The sequence below is a fragment of the Ambystoma mexicanum genome, chromosome 2p (genome assembly GCF_040938575.1).
Source record: "Ambystoma mexicanum isolate Mex_15411 chromosome 2p, UKY_AmexF1_1, whole genome shotgun sequence".
NCBI lineage: Eukaryota > Metazoa > Chordata > Amphibia > Caudata > Ambystomatidae > Ambystoma > Ambystoma mexicanum.
Window position 1 is genome coordinate 538,173,416 of NC_090923.1, and position 13,910 is coordinate 538,187,325.

General features: G+C 51.5%; 1 protein-coding gene across 1 annotated transcript in view; it reads right to left on the reverse strand.

The window, feature by feature from the left end:
• The window catches only part of NUP210 (nucleoporin 210), a 1,233,892-nt gene that overhangs the window by 632,296 nt on the left and 587,686 nt on the right, over positions 1-13,910 (reverse strand). The window lies entirely within an intron of this gene.

A 13,910-nucleotide genomic window follows, 5' to 3' on the forward strand; every position in this document is an offset into this window, starting at 1 on the left:
CAAGTTGGTTCTGTGGTGCGGATCCACATGGAGTAATACTTCCGTCTGCTGAAATGTGAGCCCACTGGGAGAGGGAGTACGAGCCCCCTCTGTGCTACCTGCTGATTCTTGGCTCTGGTCCATTGGAATTGCAAATGGGGAAAACAGACAAACACTCCAGTTTGAGTCCTCCAGTCAGAACAAAAGGGGGAAATGTAGAGGGTGCCTCTCAGAGGCCTGTAACAGTCAGCCTGATGAAGAACCTGGGGAAATGAATGATATTAAAGAAATGTTCACACAATTACAAGCAGCAATAGAAATGCTGGATAATAAGATTGACATCCTTACCTGTAAAGTGGACCATATGAAGGTCAGGCTGGACAAACATGGGGAACGACTGGATGAGGCACAAAACAAGGATATCGGTGGTTGAAGATGAGGCCTCGGCCACAGAGAGGGAGATGTTTGAGGTCAGAAAAGTACAGAAGGAATAGCCAGAGAAACAAGAGATTTTGGAATCTAGGTTGTGCAGGAACAGCATTCGAATAGTCCGGTTATGTGACTGAGGCTCGATCAAAGGAGCAACTGAAGGAGTCACTGCTCAAGAAGATCCTTGGCACAGAGGAGTACTCATCGGCCTTCATGGTAGAATGAGCATATTGTAGCCGGGGAGAAAGCCGATAACGCATGCTATTCTCTTCCCGGTCAAGCTATGCATGGAGCATAAAGGGAAAGCACTGTTCTTTCAGAAGCCTAAGGAGGCTAAAGATGTCCTGGATTCACTGCTGCCAAGATCGACCCACTTCCCTGTTCAGATGGTGGGCTCTCCATTGGCACGTGACTCTGGATGACCATCTCTAGAGTGGCCAGTAGCTAGTGCAGGCGAAAGTTCACGTGTGGGGTTCTCCTACCTGTTGTTAATGTTCATGGTGCATAGGGGGGTGCTGGCTGGGTGCACGAGAACCTTCCAGGGTGAATACGCAAATGTTGGGATTGGTTGAGTGGGTTGCGGATAAATACCAGCAGGTTGAGGTTTCTGGTTGGCAGTGGGGGTTGCTGGTTGGGGGGCAGAGGGGGATTGGTTGGCGGGTTATGTTAACAATTGCCAATGAGCTAGAGTACAGAGGTGTTTCAGAACGAGCCAGGCCTGTGGGGTGTATGGCCTGGGATCGCTGCTAATAGTTGGTAATGGCTGGTGTTAAAGAGTTACATCTTATTTCCTGGAATGTACATGCTCTTAACTGCCCTTTAAAGGCTTGTAGAGTATTATATCTGGCTAGGCCTCACAAAGATCTTGCTTTTTGGCCAATGAGACAAAATGTGCGAGACAGTGGGGCTGCCATCATTATTATTCCTCATATTCATCTTATTCCAGGGGAGTTTGTACTTTAAACCACAAGACATTAGGCCTCCGACTTAAGGAAGTAGCCAGGGACTGTGTAATGCTCACCTTGTATCCCCAGGGACGCCTCTGGACTGGTCTGGGACATCGCTGGGCTCTCTGCAACTCCCCCGGTCTTTGCTCTGCCTGGGATCAATTCTAGGAAATTGGAGGGATGTTTTAGCGACTTCTCCTCGTCTCCCGTGGCCCACCTCCCAGTCTTCCCTTGCGGTTTCCCCTTGGGACTTCGCCCACCTTGATTTTCGTAATGCTGCACTCTCCGTCCTATCGGGCTAGGCAGGGGCGTGTCGTTGTTGGTTTGATCTGCCGAGTTACTTCACTGGCGTTCGCCTGGAGTCCAGACCGGCTGCGACTCCCCCTTTTCAGGTAAGTTTTTAGTGTTTTTTGAATAATGTCTATGTTGATAATTGTCCGAGTAACCTTCTTATTTTGTCTTGCAGGGGCTGATGGAGAATGCCGAGGCCGACTACGGAGTTCAAGAAGGTAAGGATGCGCTAGTTGCGGCGCTGGGAGTGTCCTTGCAAGTGAGCTGACCTGTGCTTTGTTTCTCCTCAGGTCACGGAGAATTCCTGGAAACGACGATGGAGTGGAGGACAGAACGCCAAAGGTGATGTTCAGAATGGCGGAGGCCTTCCAGGTGAGATGGTAAGTAGCTTCTAATGCTTGCCTCTTTAGTCCTGAATAAGTGGCAGAGGACCGATGGAAAAGTCCTCGAAGGCTCCTACTGGATGGAAGAGTTGGAGCTGAGCAGGTAAGAATAGCAATGTTTTTCCAAGTTGTTTGCCGAGAAGGCCAGGATACAGAGCAGGACCCGGTGAACGTCACACTGCAAAAGCAGAATAACGCGAAGCACGTGCCTCGGGTCGGGCGTGGTTTAAATACCTAGCAGGTATCCCAGGTGCCTTAGGGGTGGACCCCGCCCTGAAGCTAGCCTGCTTGCTGCAGTTCCCCAATAATCCTTGCGGGGCAGCCATGTTCATCCATTGTCCATTGGGAACCATACTTGCCAAGCGCCCCTGGTGCCAACGGCGCCAGGATTGCGACCAAGGCACCCGCAACGGGCTAGTGTGGGTCTTTGACCTTGGAACAGTACTGAGGTGGGGGCCATGGTGCCCAAGACCCATAGCCTTGGTTTGAGGTCGTGACACTCTGGGGGCAGAACATTGATAGTTACGTGCATTGTTCATAGTTACACCTTTACGCTAGTAAATTGCTAAGGGGCAAACACAGATACACTAGAGCACTTAGAATGGCTCGAGCAGCAATAACTGAAGTACACAGTGTAATAATTTGGGGTTGGGACTTCAATACAGTTTTGGATCCAAGGATAGGTGAGAGTGGTGGGAGACAAAGGCTGATCTCTAAAGCTGCAAATATACAACAGCTTCCCACTTCACACTGACCTACGGAGAGATAGACTTCTGGGTGAGCAGGGTTCATGATCAGGTCTGCAGTGTACCATTCGACTTCAAATATTGATTAGATTTTGATGTCAGACAGAGAGGCAGGATGTGTAACGGAATGTGAGAAATTTGCTCATACACCATCAGATCAAGCAATGGCCTTTCCCCAGCCATCTGCATAGAGGATCCCAGGGGAGTAGGAGTGAGAACACGCTCAGGTTTCTCACAGGAGCTAAACCCGATAGGTTGACTGTGGTTTGTAAGGAAGGCACCAATCTAATTCATAAGTAGGCTGATATCCTAGCACACTGCTCAAGGCAACTAGGCGGTCTACTGTGCTAAAGGCTGCCGTCAGGTCAAGAAGCATGAAGTTTACATTGGACCAGAGTCTAATGAAGAAAGTAGAACCTCACTAATGATGACAAGAGTTGACTCCATTCCGATTAGGGCTCTGAATTTCACGCATAGATGTGCTTCAAGAAGGTCTTGCAGCTTTCCATTAACCTCACCTTCTCATGATTTTTCTCAGGGTGGTAGGATGAGGATCTATGTGAAGCTGCCACTTTTTGAATTCCCAGCGGTACAAAAAAAAATAAGAATGGCAGTCCCTCCCCTACTCCCTAAAGTTTTTTTTTTTTTTACAGGGGGGTGCGCCTCCTGTACCCTTTTTTCCCTTCACTCATATTAATCTATCCACTGGTTCTTATTCCCTTCTATGGTGAGCAAACTAATGCTGCAGCTGTAATTTTATCGCTGCCATTCTAATGCCAGATTAAAGACACAGAACAAAGTTGGATATAGGTACATCCATTCACGCATTTGTTTGCAGTTGATTTTTAGTGTAGCGGCCGTTATGAGGAAAGTCCTAATCTCTGACTAACAGAGACCCCCGTCCTTTTATAACCACCATGGTTCACAAACCTCTACCCTCTCCTCCCTCCCCAACCCCCGACTGATTCCCATACAGCACCTCATTGCTGATGTAACTCAGTGCATGTGACCTCAGGAGTCCCTACGACTCCCAGGTCAGTGTGCTTCAAAGGCACCTTTAACTGCGTTTCCACCAACAGGTACCCCTGCGTAGCTTCTTGTGCGACGATCTGGTGGCACCTACATTGTGTTTTTAGAAGACTGCATGCTGTTGCAGCCCTTTTGTGATCAGGAAACACAGGTGTATTCACTGCAAGCCCCAATAAAATGGCGTCCTGAATTTAGCAGTGCAATGAGCTGCCGCAAAATAATGGTTTACCTGCTAAGCATTGGACAGATGTGTGCAATATATAGGCCCAATCTTTCTGCGATTCCAAGGTTAGGGAGCTCAGGACAGCCATGTTCCAATGTGGCCGGATGAATAAATGAGTGTCTAGGATTTGTGGATGAATCCACCTACTGGGCCTTTTGCCCAGAAAGAAGCCCGGGAATGTTGGAATGTGGCGACCATTCCTGTATGGATACTGTCAAATGTTTGAATGGTGTGTGTGCCCGACTGACAGTTGGATCTTCATCCAGCTACCAAGAACTGTATTAGACTTGGGAGCCAGCACCATAATGTTGTAAAATGCTAGGACAATTATTAAAGTATCTAGAAGGTGGACTTAACCAAGGAAGACGAAAGCTCTGCTCCTGTATTCTACAATCCAACTGCAAAGTGCTGTTTGAACCTGCACACTGCAGACCTCAGACTATTCCCAGAATAAAGAGAACCAACAGAGGTGCTCCTTTTGTTCGGCAGCCACAACTGGCTTACCTGTTATCTGGGACACAGACCCTCGAAAAAGGCTTGGCAGAGGCAGAACCATGACGGGATTAGCTGCCCCGATATCCACCATTGGGTTATTCTTAATACAGTTCAGCGATGTTGTCCATGGCCCCTGCACCATCCTCCTTGGCCGGGCAAAGCCATCAGCAAACTCCCCCACCTGCATTGCTAGACTGGTCGACAACTCCTTTTTTCCTCCAGCGAAGGGTTACCCCTGGGCTTTGTCCCCGTGAACAACAATGCGCACAGACGAAACCATTGGGCGCAAGCTAAGTACAACCGTGATTTATGCAATATTTACCTAAACTTTGACAGCTCCTTTTCACAGTAGCCACAAACTTTGTTTTCTGATGTTGCTTTTGATTAACAATGAGTTTTGCCAAAGTTCTAAAAAAATCAATCCAACTTCGTGCATTTCTAAACTTTGCAACTGTTTCCTGAATATTTAGTGGCTTCTGTGGAGGTCACTGCATTAGAAGACAATGCACAAAAGCTATTCACATGTTAACATGTTACATGATGCCTTTCCATTGCTACTGGAAGCTACATAAAATAGTATATTCTTACAAATATATTGTGGGCATTCCATTATTGTGTGTAACTCTACATTTCCTCCACCCTGCTTCCCCCCCTCTTGCGATTATATCTTGGACTGCCCTGCTAAATTGGACCCTTTCTTGGAGTCAAACAATGGACACAGATGATCTGCAGTCTTACTGTGGATTGATTTTTCTAAACCCTCAAATTACTGCAGGGTCCAGGAAAAACCGTTTAATAGAGAATTGATCAGCCAAAAGGTTAAATCATACAATGTCAAAATGATGAAATGCGGAGCATGCCCCTCGGGGATGTGAACCTATGGCCTGAAGACTACTTTCAGTTCCGTGATTTGCTGAGGCTTACCCGACTTGATTTCAGTAAAAGGCATCCGCGGAGTAAAAAATTGGAAAAAAAACAATAGATCTATAAATTCATTATTGTTTTGCCTTCGCGGGATACTTGGATCTCAGCCTGTGAAAATGCTTTGCTTGGAAGCTGTAACCAACGAAGGCCACGTTCCACGTAGAACCGCAGCTGGCCAACACACACAACGTTGTGTCAATCACTGCCGACTACCACCACCAGCCACCTCGACACTTACCTCACATGTAAACTTGTTGCACAACCTCTAGCTCACCCAGGCTCCCTCGGGCATAGGAAATTGGCTCTTTAGTTTGCGTTCCATATTCCTGTGGCAGCCATTTTGGTGTGGCTAGATTTTCTTTGTTAAAATGCCACCGACTCGCGTTTTTCCTCAAGAGAAAAATCGTGTTTAAACTACCACTAGCACCACGTTTTGTTGGGTTGCAAGTGGCAATAGCATCAGGAGTAAATCAAACCAGCGGCAATGGCCCGCAGCGATTGGTAATGGTCCTTGCTACACTTAATCCATTAACTCGGGCAGGCAGGCCGTTAGCTCCCGGTACAGCCTGCACAAAGCGTTTAGTGCCAAAACAAAGTGCTTGATAAAACCTCTGCATCAATGTTTCTGAAAAGAGTTGCTTTAGTGAGTGAGCAGCAGAAGGCACATTCTTCTTGGCCATCCCAAGCCACAAAATAAGTATATACCCGCTTTGTTCTAATATATATATATATTACTTACCTGTAACTGTTGTTCTCCAGCATGGGTCTGGCATGGATTCACATGCTCATGAATATTCCCCGTCGTCAGGCTGGGAATCCTCGGTAAAGAAAAAACCAATATCAGTTTCGTTTCTGATCTGTCTTTCGTAGTAATAACCAATCACTGGTCTCTGCATCATACTGACCACAGCCAATGACTGCCCTCTACCTAAGCACCGCCTCTGGCAGCCATCTTCAGATTTGGAAGCACGTGAAGTGGCAGTATGACCAAGTGAAGAGCCGCAGAGGGGTAGGCGGGAGGGTTCGCATGTGAATCCATGCCAGACCCATGCTGGAGAACAACAGTTACAGGTAAGTAACTTGTTCCTTCTCCAGCATGGGGTCTGGCATGGATTCACATGCTCATGAATAAAGAATACATAGCAGTACACACATGCACAACCACGGGAGGTGGCAAAGGCTCAACATTAAGCATTACATCAAACTCAACATTAAGCATCTTACCTCCTCACCAGGCTCACCTCAGGCGAACAGGTTGCGCAGCACTGCTTGGCCGACCCTGGACTCCTCCCTGGAGTCCCGATCGACGCAGTAGAATTTCGTGAAGGTGTGCGTCGACCTCCACGTAGCAGCCCTGCATATGTCCAGCAGGGGCACACCAGAAAGGAACGCCGTGGTAGCTGCGATCGCTCTGGTGTAATGGGCTCTCGGACGGCCAGGCAGCGGTCGGTTTGCCACCCGATGACAGTACATGATACAGCCGGAGAGCCATCTGGAAATGAACCTTCGAGAGAGCCTTCCCCTGATTGACAGGTCCAAAGTTCACAAAGAGTTGTGACGTCTTCCGAAAACACTTTGTGCGGTCCACGTAGAACTTCAGCCCTCTAGCCACATCCAGCGAGTGCAAAGTCCTCTCAGCCGGCGACGAAGGCGACGGGAAGAACACAGGCAACACCAAGGGTTCGTTGAGATGGAAGTCCGACGGTACCTTGGGCATGAAGGAGGGGTGCGTCCTGAGCACTACCCTCGTGTCGTGAAAAGTCAAGTACGGGGCCTTGCAGGAAAGGGCCTGGATCTCTCCCACCCGTCGTGCGGAGGTGATGGCCACAAGAAACGCTGTTTTCCACGACAGAAACTTCAACGGGGCCGAGTGCAGAGGCTCGAACGGAGGTCCCATGAACTTGGTCAGCACCACATTGACCTCCCACGCCGGGGCCGGCGCCTTCACCGGCGGGAACGATCTGAACAGTCCCTTCATGAACTCTTTCACCAGACGATGACACCACAGGGACGTCCGGCCCGTGGTTCTGGTGTATCGGGAGATCGCAGCAAGATGAATCTTGATGGACGCGTGTGCCAGTCCAGCTTTGGCCAGCGTCAGCAGGTACGGCAGTACCTGGGGAGCCATAATCCGTAGAGGGTTAATCTTCTTTGCGTGGCACCAGACAGAGAACCTCTTCCATTTGTGTCCGTAGCATTTAAGAGTCGAGGACGCCCTGGCCTTTGCAAGAACCTCTCTGCAGTCGGCCGGTATGTCGTATCCTCCAAACTCTAGCGCTGCAGGAGCCAGGCCTGCAAGTTCAGCGATTTCGGGTCGTGGTGGAGGATGGCGCCTCCTTCCCTGGAGAGTAGATCCACGTCCACCGGCAGCTTGATTGGCGGGGACGCTGACAAGTCCAGAAGGTCCGGGAACCATATCTGCCTCGGCCACGCAGGTGCGACGAGGATCATCCTGCACCGTGACCTCTTGAGCTGGTTGACGAGCCGGATTAGCAGTGGCAAAGGAGGGAACGCGTAGAGGAACAGGCCCTCCCAGGGGAACGAGAAAGCATCGCCCATGCTCCTCGCCTGGGGAAACCTGCTGGCGAACCTCCGGCACTTGGAGTTCGTCGCCGTCGCGAACAGGTCGATCTGGGGTGTGCCCCACCGTCGGAAGAGGCGATCCACTAGATCCTGCCGTAGTTCCCACTCGTGGCACGAGCGCAGCTCCCTGCTGAGTGAGTCGGCGATGGTGTTTTTTTATCCCTGCCAGATGAAACGGCACCAGAAACATCCTTTGGGCGACTGCCCAATGCCACAGGTCCTGCGCCTCCTTGGACAGTGCTGGGGACCTGGTTCCGCCCTGTTTCCTGATGTAAAACATGGTGGTGGTGTTGTCGGTGAAGATCCTCACCACCTTGCCCTTGAGGGACGGAAGGAAGGACCTGAGGGCCCAGAACACTGCACGGAGCTCCAGGACGTTGATATGGAGGGACTTCTCCGTCGGGAGCCAGAGGCCTCTCGCGTACAGATTTTCGGTGTGTGCTCCCCACCCTTCCAGGGAGGCATCCGTGGTCACTGTCTCCTGGAGGTCTGGGGTCTGGAAGTCCATGCCCGCCGTCAGATGCGCGCGGGTGCCCCACCACCGGACCGCTCGGCGGAAACTCTCGTCGAGTGTGATCCTCTCCTCGAAGCCGCCCGTCGTTTGGATCCAGCCCGCGTCCAGGAACTCCTGCAACGGGCGCATCCGGAGCCTGCACATGGGAATGAGGTAGATGCAAGAGGACATCATTCCGAGGAGGGACTTGATGGACCTCACCTTGGCCACGTCGGAAACCAACATCCGCTGTACCTTGCCCAGGATGGACCTGGTCCTTTCCTCCGACGGGGAGGCCAGAAGGGACACTGTGTCGAGCTTCGCTCCCAGAAACAGTGCGTTTTGCGCGGGTACAAGGTGGGACTTGGCGTAGTTAACGGAGAATCCCAGGTCCGTGAGAAGTTGGACGGTCCTTGCCGTGTGGTCCACGGCGAGCTCCCTCGTCTTGGCTCGGATGAGCCAGTCGTCCAGGTAGGGGTAGACGTGGATCCCCTTGCGGCACAGCTGCGCCGCCACCGGTGCAAGGCACTTGGTAAATACCCTGGGTGCCGACCGTAGTCCGAAGGGGAGGGCTTTGAACTGGTAGTGACGCCCTTGGACCACAAACCTGAGGAATTTTCGGTGCCCCTTTAGGATGGGAATATGGAAGTAGGCATCTTCCAAATCCAACGACGACAGGAAGTCTCCTTCCTCCAGCTGACCCAGGACGTGCTGCAGGGTGACCATCCGGAACTTCTGCGCCTTGATGAACTTGTTCAGACGTCGCAGGTCTAGGATGGGGCGCCATCCTCCCGTCTTCTTCACGAGGAAGTATCTCGAGTAAACTCCGGAGCCCCGAAGCCTCTTTGGGACGAGTTTGATGGCGCCCTTCCTGAGCAACGCCGTTACCTCCAGGAGAAGCTGAGGGACGTGAAGCTCTCTCCTGGCCACGGGGTGGACGCGCGGGCACCTTCTTTGAAACTCGAGCGCGTGGCCCCGGGCCAAGGCGTCCAGCACCCAACGGTCGGTGGAGATGGACTCCCACACGCTGACGAAGCTCGCCAGCCGGCCTCCCACCGGGGTGCTTCGGTGGGGGCCCGACCCCACGGCCGGTTCAATCCTGTTTCGACGAGGCTTTGCCGCCTTGACCTCCTTGGCGACGACGGCGGGGTCCTCCAGACTTGCCTCGTCCTCTGTAGGCCTCTTGAGACGACGAGCAGGCCGCTTGACGGTAGGTAGAGAAACCGCCGCCGGAACCTTTGGAGGCGCCCTTGCCTCCGCTGCTCCGAAAGGGCGTCCGTCGTTGCTGTAGAACCCCAAGGGCCCGGGCCGTCTGTGTCCGCTTTAATGGCCTGAAGGGAATCGTCCACTGTTTTCCCAAACAGGTTGTTCCCATCGAACGGCATGTCCAGGACTCTGGTCTGTACGTCTTGACGGAAGTCCGTAGCCTTGAGCCATCCACGCCGCCTAAGGCACACGCCGTTGCCCAACTGGCTAAATCCAGTGTCGGCGATGTCCATCGCAATAGTGATGGCGTGGTCCGATGCCACCTCACCTTCCTGTAGGATCTCCAGGGCATCCGCCCTCTTGTCGTCCGGTAGGAAGTCCAGCAGGGGAGCCAGTTTGTACCATGGCTCCCTGTCGTAGCGGGCCACGATAGCCAAGGCGCTGGCCGCTTTAATCGACATCGCTGCAGACGAGATGACCCTGCGTCCCATAGCGTCCAATTTCTTTCCCCTCGCCGTCCGGTGGGGAAGTCGATGTGGAGGCCGCACCCCCCCCCCCGCTTTCTTCCTGGCCGCCGCAGAGACGACAGAGTCCGGGGTAGGCTGCGCCCGGAGGCACAGGGGGGCCGCGTCCGGGACCCGGTACTTCTTTTCGTACCGGTCTCTTCTAGCTGGCGTCGTGGAAGGGTTCTTGAGGAGGGCGAGGCCCTCATCCCAAATGTCGTCCAGTAGAGGCACCGCGAGGACCGTCTTCCTCTTGGCCTCGCGCCGTTGATAAAGGAATCCTTCCTTTTTCTTCTCCTCAGGGCAGAGTTGGAAAAGCTCGGATGCCCTGGCGATCATGGAGTGGAACGATCCAATCTCGTCGGGCGGAGAGGCCCTGGTGGGAGGTGATGACGGGAGATCCTCGTCGTATACCTCGTCGTCCGTACCCGTCGCTGCCGTGTCAGTCCCCGTATCATCCCCTCGGGTGGACGGGGAGGAGGGCTGGACGGGTCGCGACGGCTGAAAAGGAGGTGGAGGGTGAATCCTTCTTTTCTTGGGAGGGGGAACACCCGAAGGTCCCGGTTCAGGATCCCCCGACGGGAGAGGCTCCTCTGTCGGCAACGGTAGTCTCGTCCTTATCTCTGAGCATAAGGACTGTATAGCCAACAAAATGGCCGCCGAGTTGTCTTGCGGCGCTGGCAGAGGGAAATCAGACGGGCGATCAGGGGCCCCGTCAGCACCCTCGACGCCGTCGTCGTCACCTGCGTCGGGATCCATCCCGACGGGCCGGTCTTCATCCACGCCAAGGCCGTGGCTTAAGACCTCGATCAGCTCTTCCTCTGAAGCCGAATCTACGACGACGCCCTGCCCCCCCTTTTTCTTCCCCGCCGGGGATTTCACGGGGGTCCTATCGATGGGCACAAAAGAGGACTCCCTCCGAGGTGGCAGGGAGACTCTGAGCCCCGAGGTCGCCACCACTGGTGTAGCCTCCACAGGCTGAGCCAGGGCCGCCGCGACAGTATCGATAGAGGGCTTGGCCGGATGGATTAAGGCCTTCACCACCTTCGGTGCGCTCACCGCCTTATCCTTGAGGGGGGGGGGACACTGCCTTCTCCCCCTCCGATGGGGCCTTCGAGCTCGACCGGGGCCTCTCCAGGAGCTTCGCCGGGTGCTCGCCCTTCCTCTTACCCGACCCAGAGCGTTGGCTCGTGGCTGAAGGTGCCGGGGAGGGTGCGCCCTGCCTGGCGCCCGTAGAGCCCGACCGTTCGGCGCTCCCGGTGCCAGCGGACTCGCGGTGCTTGGCCTTGTGTTGGACCCCCGTCGCCGGGGCGTCCTCAAAGGTCTTAGAAGACCGCTCGGATTTCTTACTCTTCTTCTCGCCTGACGGGCTCTTCCCTTCCAGCCAGTTGGCGAGGCGTTGGTGGCGGTCCTTCATGGTCCGCTCCGACATACTGCCGCAAAACGCACAGTCCTTCTCCACGTGCGTCTTGTCCTCATGTAAGCAGTAGAGACAAAAGGAGTGTTCGTCCTCCTTAAAGACGTTCTGCAGCTGGCATCCAGGGCAGACCCTGAACAGCTTTCCGGGCGTCAAGCTTCCCTTCTCCTGGGCCATGTCCGGGCCTGAGAAGCTTCTGGAGTCCTCCAAAACGTAGCTCGACGAAATCTTCACCCTTGAGGGGCGCAGACGAATCCGACACGGGTCCCCGTTGATCGGATGGAGAGTCGGTGGAGCTTGAGGCTCTTTTGACCGGAAAAAACAAAGTTTTGAGAAAAAAAACGTGAAAAAAATAGCACTAACGCTCGAGAGCAATAGCACGAGGATCCCAACACATGAACGTGCGGTAAAAATCTGAAGATGGCTGCCAGAGGCGGTGCTTAGGTAGAGGGCAGTCATTGGCTGTGGTCAGTATGACGCAGAGACCAGTGATTGGTTATAACTACGAAAGACAGATCAGAAACGAAACTGATACTGGTTTTTTCTTTACCGAGGATTCCCAGCCTGACGACGGGGAATATTCATGAGCATGTGAATCCATGCCAGACCCCATTCTGGAGAAATATATATTTCAGCAGGACACATACAAGAAGGACCATTCAAGTCTGTTCTCTGAGAATTGTATATTGGCACATTTTACTGCTGCCATATACCTTTCAGAACACAGAAGGAGAAATAAACTGCTACCGGTTTCCACTTATTTTATCATATATGTACGACTTTTAAAAAGGACGAATAACAAATATTATGTGGATGATATATTTGGTATATGTTACATACGTGAAATAAAAAACAGACGGCAATTGCCAAATTATATATACTCTATATACAACTATCACCTACGTGGCATATGTGTACCACTTAAGCTATTCAGGATAACAGTTGCCCCAAACGGAAGCACCGGACCCAATGGTGTTTCATGTTTGTGCAAAAGTAATGCAATGTTTACCTAGGCGGAGGGTAGAATGACAAAGCAGTTTTCCTGCCGACGTGCAACTCCAATTACGGGGAGTGGTGTGTGGCATGCCGCAAACCAAAAATAGGCATTTGTAAAGCCAGCCGTTTGTACTTTTGGGTAGGCATGGGATAGACATTTGCTAGATACTGCCATAATGATACTTCCTGGTTTTAAGATAGAATATTGTGTGATCACCTGGGCCTATGATGCCATTGCCTAGCAAATGCCGATCTACTACGTATACACAAGTCAAACTGTTGGTTTTGGCAATGCTTGTTTAACATGGCATAAGCAGACATTTTTATTACACAAAGATCATTTACAGTGGCAATGAAGCAATTAACTCTCAGAAGACTGCTTAGAAATAATTGGCAGAATGTATAGAGCGCAACATTTGATGTTACTGCAGGAAAGAGAAACCTCAAAGAGATCATAGGAGGGGGTGTTTTGGGTGGGGAAGGAAGGGCAGGTAGTGGGTGGGACTAGCCCCAGGGAGTAGCATGGGTTTGGGGATTCAATGTGTGCATAATTAATCAAACAATGCCCACATGCTGTGTGTACTTTCTCACAACCCATCTACATGTACACCAATGCAATACTTTCAAGGTATAGGTGTTGCTAACACGGCGCCTAATAGGCACTACTATAAAGGACAACAAAGCCAGTATCTTCAATACTTTACTGTCCTACCGGACCAATAGTCGAATGATAAAATAAAGGTGCGCCTTCAGGACAAATCAAAATCGGGCCGAGAGTGTCCCAGCACAGGCAAGTGTGTGTTATTTTAGTATTTATTGTGATTCTGGTTGAAACCAGTCAACCTAACACGAACTATGAAAAAACATTGCCAACAAGTTTTGCAATATACAAAACTCAATATATGACCTTTAAGCATACACAAAAGAGAAGAAAAAACAGAAAACGCATCACATTATCAAAAGAGAATGATCTAAATATCACTTTTAAAATCACTCTAGAATAGATTCATAGAAGTCCAAATTCTATTATACCTAAAACCTTGCACCACAACAGCAGTTCAAGTGCATAGTCCCTGAAAAGGAAATTCATAAAAAAGTCACATTGCACCACATATGCCAGTTACAAATTTAATTTCAATACTCTCAGCCATACCTCCCCTCTGTGCAAAATACGCAATGAAGAATCGAACACACAGGCTGTTATGGAGCTACCACACCACAGCCTTTCCTAGTGACGAGTTTGGAAGCTTTGCAGATCGTCCCCAC